Below are 12,267 nucleotides of genomic sequence, written 5' to 3'. Positions count from 1 at the left end.
CAATAAATCCAATTTAAAAATATTTTTCGAAGTTTTAATAATTTCTAAACGAAAATAACGGTTGTAAAAATTAAAAAAAATTGTCCAAAAAATTATTACAAATTAAAATTTTAAAACTAAATAATAAGAAAACAAGTTTAATATTTTTTACTTTGTATTATTTTTTATATTGAAAAATATTATTTAAAATTAACTTTCGAATTCCTAATCCAAAATATCGGATTGAAAAACTTAAATTAAATTTCATCCAAAAAATCGTGTTAAAAATTAAAAATTTTAATTTGATTTTTTTTATTTTTGAAATCCCGAAAATTTTATTTAAAAATGATTTTCGAAAATCTAATTCAAGATAGCAGTTGGCGTAATTAAATAAATTTAATACAGAAAAAAGTATTAAAAATAAAAACTTTAAAAATAAATAATAATAAAAAGTTTATCGAAAAATTTCGAAACTGAAATCTAAGAAAGCGTTTGGAAAAATTAATCCAGAAAATCGTATTAAGAATTTAAAATTAAAATTTATTCCTCAATATTGGGATAAAAATTGCACTTTTTAATTTTGCAATGACAAAAATCGAAATTAAAACAATTTTAAAAATTCGAATCCAAAATTTAAAAGAGTGTAATAGAAAAACTCATATTAAAAATCAAAAATATAAGCGAACAAAACTTAATTTTTTATTTTTAAAATCCCGAAAATCGAATGAGAAAATAATTTTCGAAGTTCTAATCGAAAATATCTGTTAAAAAATTAAAAAAATAAATTAATTCAAAATAACGGTTAAAAAATTAAAAAAAATAAATTAATTCAAAATAACGGTTAAAAAATTAAAAGAAAATTAATCCAAAAAATCGGATTATAAATTTAAAAATGAATTTTTTAAACCTAAATACTGGGTTACAAAAATACAATTTTTAATTTTGCAATACTGAAAATCGAATTTAAAAATAATTTTCGAAATTCGAATCCAAGATAGCGGTTGGAAAAATTAAAAAAAAAATCGTATTAAAAATAGAAAATTAAAATTTTTATCCTCAATTCTGAAGTGAAACAAATTAATTCTTTTTTATTTTGCAATCCCGAAAATCAAATTGAAAAATAATATCAGATAGAGATATCAAAATTTAATCCAAAAAAATCGTTTTCAAAATTAAAATTAAAGTTTTTATGCTAAATATTGCAGTGAAAAGAGCGTTCTTTTTTAATTTGAAATCTCGGAAAAAAAATTTAAAACAATTTTCGAATTTCTGAACCAAAGTTTCAAAATTTTTCAAAAACAACCAAAGATTCATATTTAAAATTAAAAATTGGAGTGAAATCTCAAACATTTTATTTAAAAATACTTTTCAATCTTGTAATCTCGAAAAGTGATTTTTGAATTGCTAATCCAAAATACCGGACAGAAAAATTAAAATTTTAAACCAAAATTCTATAATGGAGCAATTTTTCTTAAGTTTGCAAACGCGAAAATTTAATTAAAAAATTACTTTCGAAATTCTAATACGAAGTACCAGTTGAAAAAAAAATTAATAAGAAACGGATTAAGAATTAAAATTTTAAACTAAAATACCAAAGAAAAAACTTATTTTTTTATTATTTTGTAATTTAAAAATAATTTTCGGAAGAGCAAAAAAAAACTATTCCAAATTAAAAACTGGAGTGGGAAGAAGAATTTGCGAACTTGTAATCTACAATACAGAAAAATTAAAAAAAAATGTAATGCAAAAAAAATTGGTAAAAAATTAAAATTTTCATTCTTAATACCAGAGTGAAAACTAATGTTACAACTTAAGAATGCCAAAAATACTTGTTAAAGTAAATTTAATGCAAGTAATTGATTAAATTTGATATGAAATGTCTTAAAACATTAAATTGATTATCATTGTAAAAATAAAGCCTTTACTTGGAAAAATGTTAGTAATATCTCCGACACCAATTTTCACATAAAAAAATATTTTATTTATTTTTAATTATGATTTTGGTATAAACAATTAAATTTCCAATTGTAGTATCGATTTTGGCACTACAAATATATTTTCTACATATTTCCAAATACACATATAAATACATACATACGTATATACATATGTATGTATATTGTTTCACGAATGCGCCAATACTGATAAATGTTGCATCATACTAAGCAGTGATAATGCTGCAAAGTACTAAAATCTGCGACGGCACCAGTAATAAAAAGGTCAATACAAATTGAATAATAAAATTGTGAAATCGGCAAACAAAATTATTTTATTTTGATCAATAGTGTAAGATATTAAATGTCTGTAGTCTCACAGCTTTGGTATAGATTTTTATGAAGTACAAATAGATTACTTCTAACATTCTCAATTGAATGGTAACAATGGAGCAATTAGCTAATTACCTAATTAATATGTAATTAGCAATAAATTAATATGTAATTTTTCATGCAACCCTGTAAACGCTGTTTAAGGGAAATACGAGATGATATTAGAGAATCAATAGAAATCAGAAATAATCTCTATAAAAAATAATATATTAGAGTAAAATTCAAAAAAAAAAAAGAATATTTTAATAAATAGTATTTATTAAATAGAGAAAAAATTAAAAAAAAAAGTCAAAAATACTTCTTATAAAAATAATTTTTACATAATGAAGAAAAATTCAAAAAACAGAAAATTGGTGATCCCTTCAACGCGGATTCCTTTAAAGAAATCAGAAATAATTTTTATACAAAATAATTTTTATATCTATACATATATTAGAAAAAAAAAAAGATCGGAAGAGCACAAACTAAAAAAAAAATATTTTTTTAAATAGTATTTATATAATAGCGAAAAACTTCAAAAAAATTTTAAATTGCCAAATAAGTTTTTTCCTACAGGATTCTTAGTTTTGCCAGCAAACGAGTTAAACCGCTTTTAACCCTTAAATATTCAATCACACGCTTCCGCTTACTGGCCTCAATTCTCAACTAAAATATGTTTCCTTTTATATGCTTGTTATATTATCTTCCTTTGTCACTGGGTTTCAACCTACTATGAATTTTTTTCGTTCTTTCCCATTTCCAATGACCCCTAACATTGGCCCACAATAAAAATGTTGTCTATTCATACTATATACAAGGACTTTTTATTTTTGTTGTGTTGGAAGCTGTAAAAGCTGTTGACTTCATGTTTTTTTTTTGTTTGTATAGTTAATAAATTAGTCTTGCTTTTTTCGCATTCTTAGCACAAATGCTGTCGAAATTGCTGTCAAAATTCGATAGTTTTAACTCGAAGAGTTCAATATTTCTGCTTTGAGTTTTTGGCATCGGAGATTTCATAAACAAAATACAACTTTTTTTGACAGCTGTCAAAAAGGAAATTGTTGAAGATAATTTGAGTACTGTTGCGCACCAAGCCTTTTCATATTTGGCTTTTCTGATTGCTTCTTTGAGCGTATTGAGCAAGCCGTCAGTTGCTTCATAGCGGTAAAGAAGTTATGATAAGTATCAGAATTTTTGCTTTCTTAAAAGCTGAAAAGAGGCGGTATGGAACATTACTTAATATTATTTAATACATTAATAATATGGGTCGTTCCACCAACTGTTAGCTGTTGACAGCTAATTAGAAACGTTCCTTTTCTTGTAGGTGGCTGATAAGTATAATTATAAAAATGTTTGATATACCGTTAATTATATTCTTAAAAGTCTTGTATTGTTTGCGTTACTCTATTTACTACTAAATTCACTCTTTTTGTAGTTGTGAAGTTACAGTTCTATTAATTTTTTACCAAATAGTAATTGCGTTACGATATAGGAGGTGAATTAAGTGCGACAGCTAAATGGAAACAGTTTTGTAAAGAATTAAAATTCCTCAAGGTGTTAATTTTTATTATTAATATTTTTGATTTCTGGTAAGGATGTGTTTCAAAGTTGTGGTTTAAAATGTATTAATCAAGTTTTTTAATGAGGAAAACCTACAGCTGTACACCTACCACTCGCAGCTACATTTTTGACCTTTGTCGGTCTGGAAAGATGTGCAAAAAAATTTCGAATAAGGTCAAATGCTCAAAAAATTCCTTTTGAATTTTCTAGCATAACATATACAGAATTTTAAAACTATTTGCATTATTGCACGCAAAGAAAAAACCCGAAAAACTGCAACGGAAATATGCCGCAGAATTTATACCAAAAAAAAGAGTTCCACTGACATTCTACATAGAATTCAAGGTGAATACAATGTCCATATATCCAAGAGAACAATTGCCCGGTATTTCGTCGAATCTGGACTTTACGGCAGGGAAGCACGCAGGAACCCACTTCTGACTAAAATTCGTAGAAACGACGCGTAGACTTTGCCAGCAAATCAACAGAGGTATGTCGTTTGGAACGTTGTACCAAAATGTAATCGCTTAGGTCCTCATGATGGAAGGTAAGTTCGCCGTCCATTAATTCAAGAATTTGATCCTCGCTATGTTCCACGCATAGTTGAGTATGGTGGAGGATCAATCTGGAGTGGTGTTGGTCCACTGGTAGATACCTACATACAAAAATATACAATAATCACCAGTAATGGCAAAATATAACCCTCATACAAGTACTTATGTATGTATGCATACGTGTGAACGGATGAATGTATTTATCATTACGTTTCGTAGCCAATTACTCTGATAAGTTTCGGCATGTCATTACAATAACAATACATACAACAGTAGAGTTATTTATGGTATTAATGTGCTAAAAATATAATTTTTTATGCGCAAATGTGCTAATTGTGTAACAGTCGGCAATAAGTTGGAGGCGGTATATCAACGAAAACACTAGAGAACGTTATAAATTTATACCAGCACATATTAAATAGCATTCTTAAGCCAGATTAGTGCAGCGTGCATATGTGCTTAGTCATACGCCGCGGCCTTAGGCCTTTTATCAGGCTTAAATAACAAAATTTTGACAGCGTTGCCAGAAAACTGCAAAAATAAGTTTGCAAAAATAAGTTTGCAAAAACAAAGTGTGGGGAAAGGAGACGTTTGTGGGTATATATAACGGCTTTATTTAAAAACAAATCAGCATAACTTTAACAAATAAAAAAGTTTTCCATTCAAGGACTTGATTTTGGTTGGTCAGTGTGCATGGCAGCTATATGCTATAGTTGTCCGATCTGCACAATTTCTTCGGAGATTGTAGCGTTTTCTTTTAAATTAATGAACATATCTCATTAACTAAAAAAGTTTCCCATACCAAGATTGGATTTCGATTGATCAGTTTACATGGCAGCTATATGCTATAGTGATCCAATTTAAACAATTTACTCGGAGATTTTAGCATTGTTTTGGAAAGTAAACTATACCAAGTTTCGTAAAGATATCTCATCAAATGTAAAAGTTTGCTATACAAGGGCTGGTTTTTTATGGATCGGTTTGTAAGGAAGCTATACGCTATAATGGCCCGATCAGAACAATTTCTTCTGAGGTGGTAGCGCTGTCTTTTAAAATATTATAAGCCAAATATTGTGAAGATATCTTGTCAACTAAAAACGTTTCCCATACCAAAACAGTATTTTGAACGATCAGTTTCTATGACAGCTATATGCTAAAGTGTTGTGACCTAAACAATTTCTTCGGGAAAATTTGGTACAAATATCTCGCCAAATAAAAAAGTTTTCCATACAAAGACTGAATTTTGATGGATCAGTTTGTAGGATAGCTATATGCTTTAGTGATCCGATAACAATAGTTCCGACAAAGGAGCGTCTTCTTGTAGACTAAAGAACGTCGGTTTGATTTCAGATCGATATAGCTACGGGAACCTGTGCAATGATGCATTTTAGCTTCATTTTGCAGTACTTTATAGTAGCACTACCGTAAAGTAAATAACATATTTTTTGAAAGTTTGGCTCTAAGCTTAAAAATTGCAGTACTTTCATTTAAAAATAGAAAAAAAACCTATCTTTTAATAGCATTTTCAGTGATGTTAGCCTAATGATAGATATAGCAAAGCAAACATGCCAATACGTGCTGCTATACCGTAACCTAACAACTGTCGATATCACAGCTACGCCGCTCTTCCTCCTGTCATATCCTGCCATGTGCAGAGCTTAGTGGTTTTGCACTCGGTTGGTTGCAAGCGCTTATATACACGTTTTATTCCAAAGGTAATTCCATTGATCGCCGCATGTATTTGTGTAGCTGACTTTATTCGCCAGCGTTTTTAAATGCTTGTGCGTCTGTGCGTGAATGAGCGATTTCATGGAAATACAGTTTAAAATTCGTGTATTGCAAAAATGATTGTATGGACTAAAATTCACATCAGACCTGGCTAATCCGCTTGCATTGGCAAGCACCTCACATCGCAGCGCACTTTAGTGGTGCACCATGGCGTATGAGTGATGCTGCGAAATTTTTCTTTGTATTTTCGATGAATTGTGCAACACTGCGAAATGCTGCTGCACGTGTTTTTCTATTTTTGTATGTACATACATATGTATTTCGTAGTTTTGTATGCACATACATATGTATGTGTTTATTATCAGTATCAATCAAGTATGAGTTGCTATTTTGCTTTGGCGATTGCATTATCCAACTAATATCGCAAGAAATAATGGCAGTTACGCTTATGACACATAATAAGCCAAAAAAATATAGTGTTTTTGGAATATGAGAAGGTAAGTTGAAACCAAATTTCGTGTAAGAAAACAAATTTTTGAGCAAGATAAAAATAAAAAAAACCAAAAACTTGCTTATTTGTATTTTTCACCTGAATTTTGAGGTTATGTTAAAAAGGTGCATATGCAAAAGTTATAGAACTTTCAAAAAACTTCCACTTTGCTATACTATTTTTATACCCTGAACAGGGTATATTAAGTTTGTCACGAAGTTTGTAACCCCCAGAAGGAAGCGTCGGAGACCCTATTAAGTATGTATATGTATATAAATGATCAGTATGTTGAGCTGAGTCGATTTAGCCATGTCCGTCTGTCTGTCTGTCCATCCGTCCATTCGTCCGTCCGTCTGTCTGTATATATACGAACTAGTCCCTCAGTTTTTAAGATAGCGTTTTGAAATTTTGTAAACGTTATTTTCTCTTCAAGAAGCTGCTCATTTGTCGGAACGGTATGCATTACTTTCTAAAGCAACAATGTAACCTCCGAAGATATTGTTCAGATCGGCTCACAATAACATATAGCTGCCATACAAACTGATCGATCGGAATCAAGTTCTTGTATGGAAAACTTTTGCATTTGACATGGCATCTTCACGAAATTTGGCATGGATTACTGCTTAAGGTAACAATATAATCTCCACAAAAACTGTTGAGATCGGATTACTATAGCATATAGCTTCCATACACCTGGACACATAGTTACTAAAAGAAATACACCTGTGAAGGGTATATTAGCTTCGGTGCAGCCGAAGTTAACGTTTTTTCTTGTTTCTATACGACTAAATCGAGATAAACCGTTTTAAAACCTTACAAATTCATGCACGCTTCGGCTTACAGATAGATTCAGTGATAAATGGAAGAGCTGAGTTTGAGCTGAATCGCTTTTTCCAATCTTTTTAAGATAGTAAGCATGTAAAGAAGCTGCTGAATGTGTGCTGAATAACACTTTTAAACTGCTGATATTCAGTAATTTTTTAACTGATTTATTGAATCTTAAACATTTATTAAATGCTTGTGAGTTGCAAGGGTATGAAATGTTCGGTTATATCAGGACTTAGCGCTCTCTTACTTGCTTAATACTCAGTTTTACAACAGCCAAATGCATTTCCCTTGCTTACAGATAGATTCAGTGATAAACGGAAGCACTGAATTTGCGCTGATTTACTTTTCCTATACTCTGTGAAGCAGTAAGCATGTAAATAAGCTGCTAAATGTGTGCTGAAAAACACTTATTAACTGGTGATTTTGATTTTCAGTAATTTCGCTTCTTCTTTATAGAATCTAAAACATTTATTATATCCTTCTGAGTATAGAATGTTCGGTTATACACTTTACTTGTTTAATATTAAGTTTTGCAACAACTGATGTTAATTCCCCCGCTTACAGATAGCTTACTTGATAAATGAAAACGCTGAATTTGCGCTGAATCACATTTTCTTACACTCTGTGAAGCAGCAAGAATATAAATAAGCTGCTGAATGTGTGCTGAATACCTGCTGAATGCGATTTTCAGCAATTATTAACCTATTAAGTTTTAAATTTAATATTTTATTCGTTTATCCTTAAGTTATTCTCGGTTATTAAACCATAATTTAAATATTTTCTTTAATATTTAACGTACGCTATTAACTGTCTGAAATTTATGGCTACTTAAAGCGTGCCCCAAAGTTCAATTATTTGACTTCGGGGCTAGTCTACTCAATCGAGTGTGTTTAATTGAGGTAAATACTGTCATTGGCTATAACTAAACGATGCCATAAGGCGCACCAAATCGTCTGGCTGGCAAAGCAAACAACACAGTGTCAATACTAAATAAAATAATAGCGTTGCAATGTCTACAACACACACACACACACACGTACACATGTAAAATTACGACACACACACAGCTACATAACCTTAACAAGCTTTTGTTTGAGCGCGGGCAAACAGTAGCCACGTCAGATAGTCAAGGGTATGCACTTTTAGTATTGGCTGTCACCGAAACGCCCTCAAACGCTTAAAAACACTTAGCGCGTGTTGTGGGCGTGTTTGTGTGCGTATTTGCGTAGCCAAAGGATAACTGCTAACGCGCAAGTAAATGTTTATTCGCCCTAATCGTCGAAAACAAGCCAGCAATCACGCTTTAACCTTTCATTTCTCAGCACCTACCCACATGCATACCGGCTGCTTGGGTCCTTAAAGGACAATACCGGAGAGACAAGCGCGCGGCGGGCGAGCAAGTAACGCGCTATGATGCTACACAAGTAAGCCACACGACATTTTCCGCTTAATCGTCGTGTATTTGCCGCTTGTTTGCTTGGCTTGCTGGCGGCGGCTGCTTATTGTAGGCCATAAATTACGCATTCCGCTTTACAACGCTCGACCGCACAGCATTTTCCGCCACCTGCCCCGCCGTAGTGGGTATTTACACAGCAATTCCCTTGCAAAAAGTTTACATTCCACACAGTTTTGCCGCAACAATGCTGCGTGCAACACACTCATGCACACAAAGCAGTAGTTAAATGCTTAACTACAAATCGTGTGAAATTTATAACGCGCTTTAATGCTCCACTCCCACACGCCAACTTGAGCACTCATTTCCCCACTTTGTGGCAAAAAAGTAACCAGCTCTGAAAATATTTGAGCAGCACCCGCTGGGGAAAGCAGAGGAAGAATAAGAACTCCCTTCCTTTGGAAAAGCCAGGTGGAAAAGGAACTGGTTACACTTGAAGACAGAAGAAGAAATTTAAATAAAAATTTTAAGTATAATATTTCATTATTCAGGAATATTTATTTTGTCGCCTTCTAAGTAATCCTCACCAACTGTAATACACTTATGCCAACGATTTTGCCAGTCCTCGAAACACTTTCATAAGCACTTTTTGGGCTGTCCTTCAGCGAATTTTGCTTTATATCTTCGATCGACTGAAAACAGGTTCCACCCAGCGGAAATTTCAGTTTGGGGATCAAGAAAAAATCACACAGAGCCAAATCTGGTAAGTACGGTTGTTCACCGATGGTATTCATTGCGTTTTTGGCTTTTAAATTCAGTCACAATCGTAGCTCGATACGATGGTGCATTATCCTCTTGAAAATAGTAGTTCTTCCACATCTCCGGCCGTTTTCGACCGATGTTCAGAAGCAAACGCCTCAATACGGCCAAAAGGAACTCTTTATTGACGGTCTGCCTCTCCGGACCGAAGTCATGATGCATCAAACCACGAATATCGAAAAATCAATGAGCATACCCTTGATTTTTGAACTGCTTTGACGTAGTTTTCTTGGCTTCGGTTCGTTTTTTCCCGTCATTCTGATGATTGTTGACTTGTTTGCATATCTAACTACTAAACCCATGTCTCATCGGCAGTTATAGAGTTCTCCGTGAATGTAGGATCAGACTTCGCACGATCAACCATGTCCAAAGAGACCTCTTTACGGGTTCCTACGGCAATCCGTTCTACGTAAGCGGAACCGACCCCGATTTTTATCTAGCCAAGAAACGTCAACTCGGTAAAAAAATTTAGCTTCATCTAGACGAGTCGAGCAAGACTGCGTTTCATACCCAAAATATCCACCAAAATCATTCGAACAGACTCGTGAGAGATGTCGAGTTCTCATGCAAACTCTCTAGCACTTGCCTACCGATTTTCAAGCACCATATTTTTTTATAAGGTGAAGAGTTCGAAGGTCGTCTAGAACGAAGCAGTCTTCAACGATCTCTCGACCGTCTTTGAAGGCTTTGTGCCACTCGTAGGCTTGTGGTTTTGATAAAACTGAGTAACCGTAAGCCTTTTTCAACATTCGCAACGATTTCGCACACGAACTGTGGTCGGAAATCAAAAATTTGAGACAAATTCTGTATTCGATATTTTCATCCATGGAAAAAATCGCAACGCACTACTGAGGTGTACCGGCTTATGCAGCTGTGGTAAGCAAACTGGTGGACAGATCTTGCTCATATTTGGCATATGTAGTACTTAAGGACAGTCCTACCAACGTACAGATGTTCGAAATATATTTTACCCGGTGAGTTTAATTTACAATTTCCGGGTACTTTTTTGTCAGAATATAATATATTAAGTCGGGCTGTAGCTTGCATAAGCACTACGCTTTTTATGCACAGCATATAACTGCCCTAACGGATTGCCAACGCGACCTACTTAATGGCCCTTAAGTGTTTTGCTTGACGACGCGTAACGTTTAACTTTATGCCACCATAGTTGCAGCAGCCGCTGGCGACACCGAGTTATCAGCGTTAGCAAAAAAGCAATCGAAAGTATCCTTTTTGTGCGCCAGCTCGTAGATTAGACAGATTGCAACAGCAACGGCAACTTGTCTTTGAGCTTGCCACAAAATATGGCACCGGCGTGTATTAAACATATTATTTACTGCCCTAGCTAGTTGCTCAGCTCAGCTCACTTCTTGCAGTTGGCGCACATTTTGTTCATTTCGTGGAAACAAATAGTTGCAGCAACAGTAATGAATCTTAATTAACTGCGGAAATTGTTTTGAATATTTTATCAAAGTGCATGCTTTCACTCAAATGCAAGAAGTTCTGTAACAAGATAAGCAAACTTTTGCGGCCAAATAGTGACGAGCAGAGATAATGCAGAGGAGATATTTTACACAAATATGCAACATTCATGAAATTAAAATATATTTAAATATAATTTTTGGAATAACTTATTAAAGACAAGAAGAAGCTATAATACCCTTTACACGAGCATTTCTTATAGCATAAAAGAGAATAAAAGGATCTTAATCTTGATGTTGATCAATAACTTTGTATGGCAGCTATATGCTATAGTTGTCCTATCTGCACAATTTCTTCAAATATTATAGTGTTATTTTGGGCAAAAACCCATGCCGAGTTTACTTACCTTACCTTACTTTTGAGGATTCAATTTGTATTCAGAAGGTCTCCTGCGTTTTCTTCGTCTTACAACCGCGCTAGTCATTCCTCCGTTTCGCTGAATGACGCCAATTGGAGATTCCAACTATAGCCAGGTCCTTCTCCCCCTAATCTTTTCAACGGAGCGGAGGTTTTCCTCTTGCTCTGCTTCCCCGTTGGGTATTTCGTTTTACTCTAGGACAAAGGAATCTCGCAGTCGCACAGGACGGGGTTTCCTGCAAAGCGCACGCGAGATCCATTCGTACAGTGCTAGAAGGCAAGATACCAATTATGAGCCAACTTCTACCCAATCCAATGTCGGCGGAGGAAGGGTGGTCCCACCGTCTAGTTTGTTGACTTGGCGGTTCCAGCACTTCCCACTATGACCGGGCACCCAAGCCACTCTTAAAAAGAAAGTAGCTTGACGCTATTTCTAGTGAGAAAGACACTGCTTGACTAGCTTTTAGCGCACAGTTACGAACTCAACGCTAGTGCGTAATAGACTGGTGCACTACGGTATAACCAAAACACCACCATTGAGGACAGTCCCCACCTTTTCCCTGTAAAATCTCTACAGCAATATTACTCTCTCCTCCAAGTTTGACCATCATGAAAGTTTTCTATCAAGCAAGAGCTCTAGCTGCATCAAATTATCTGCAGACTAAGGGCGTGAGCCTCGGAATAAAGGAGAAGTTAATAAATTTAGCAGAGTATAGTATAGCATTACAAAGCGTGACATAGCATATATAGTAATTTTAGTGAATTAGTAAA

General features: G+C 33.8%; 1 protein-coding gene and 1 pseudogene across 4 annotated transcripts in view; one reads left to right on the top strand and one right to left on the bottom strand.

Annotated features, from left to right (window-relative positions):
- The window catches only part of LOC120776776 (receptor-type guanylate cyclase Gyc76C-like), a 132,582-nt gene that overhangs the window by 65,125 nt on the left and 55,190 nt on the right, over positions 1-12,267 (bottom strand). The gene's annotated exons all lie outside the window — the stretch shown is intronic.
- LOC120778420 overlaps positions 4,386-12,267 on the top strand; it is a 44,713-nt pseudogene continuing 36,831 nt past the window's right edge.

Source organism: Bactrocera tryoni, chromosome 5 (genome assembly GCF_016617805.1).
Source record: "Bactrocera tryoni isolate S06 chromosome 5, CSIRO_BtryS06_freeze2, whole genome shotgun sequence".
Lineage (NCBI taxonomy): Eukaryota > Metazoa > Arthropoda > Insecta > Diptera > Tephritidae > Bactrocera > Bactrocera tryoni.
This window is presented reverse-complemented; position numbering and strand designations above follow the sequence as displayed.